Raw genomic sequence first — 1,317 nt, forward strand, 5'->3', positions numbered from 1 at the left:
TTAACTAAACACCACAACACAAATGAACCAAACGTTAACTGAGCACCACATTGCACAATGTATAACCAAACCAAGCATGCTTGACAACTTGGAAATATAGCAATTGTATTCGTTTCTCATGTATTTTGTAAAGATAAATTCGATTTATTTCTCACATGGAAGACAATGCAAAATTGCAGCCTGAAGAATTGAACATCACATTTGCAGAATTGAACCAAACAGTTAACTGAAGATGACAACTAATTAACAAAACAGTTAATAAGTGAGCACCACACTGCACGACATATAGAACATATACACTAGAGCAACAGATTGCATGGTAAAATTACATAGCACAATTCAGTAGAATTTGTGAAGGAAATGCAGGAGCAGCACACGCAACGGGTAAACCGAGCATGCTTAACCGGCGTAGCTAGCAAATGGCAAGGTGCTCCTCCAAGATCTGGGGGTCGGCACGAATGGCTGCCATCACGACCTCATCCGCGCGTGCGGCCGCGATTTGCTTCTCCGCTGCCAAATGCTCCTTGAGATCCTGGCTATACTGTGTGCACCATGGCTTAGAGCCACGCTTATTTGGTGGAGGGTTCGGTGATTTGGGTGGAAGGTGTCGCACTCGCGCCGGCGGTCGGGGCATGTAGGATGTGGAAGGAGGAGGAGGATGGGGGTCGAGTGTGGATTACCTGCCTGGATAGGCGAGGCCGAGCAGCATGAAGGAGGGTCGCCGGCGAGGAGGCAGCGGCGCTGCATGCAAGGAGTGAAGGTTACAACTTGTAAAGGAAGGCAGAAACAGGGGAAATGTGGCTTTTGGTAAGAGGGAGCGGCGGGGAGGTAGATATTTCTACGGAAGCTGAAAATTTGGAATCGCTTCAGCGAAAAGACTGGCGTGCAAAGTGTCATCAGACACGGTCCCTTATTCAGAACTGTGTATGATGTGTGAACATCACAAACGATTCAGATAGCTTAACCCGTGTGTGATGAGTTTGAACGTCAAAAATTTTGTTTCGAATTTCCCTGGTTAAAGTGGTCATCCACGTCATTGCATAATTTGGGTACACAAAGGAGACTATCAAGTTCAGCAATTAAATAGAGCTAGCTAACCTAAACATTACTCTAACAAATTAAAGACTGGCGCTCTTAATTAAACAAAATAAAGAGTACTACTACGGCTGGTGCTCGTCGATCTCCGCCGCCGCCTCCATGTCCAGCTCGCGCGCGACGGCTGGTCTCCTGGGGAAGGGGCTCCATGGCATCCATCGCTCCATACTCAGCAAGCATCTCGCCATCCGTGTCCACCATCTCTTTGGAAAAGGCCGCCAT

Source organism: Triticum aestivum, chromosome 2D (genome assembly GCF_018294505.1).
Source record: "Triticum aestivum cultivar Chinese Spring chromosome 2D, IWGSC CS RefSeq v2.1, whole genome shotgun sequence".
NCBI classification, from domain to species: domain Eukaryota; kingdom Viridiplantae; phylum Streptophyta; class Magnoliopsida; order Poales; family Poaceae; genus Triticum; species Triticum aestivum.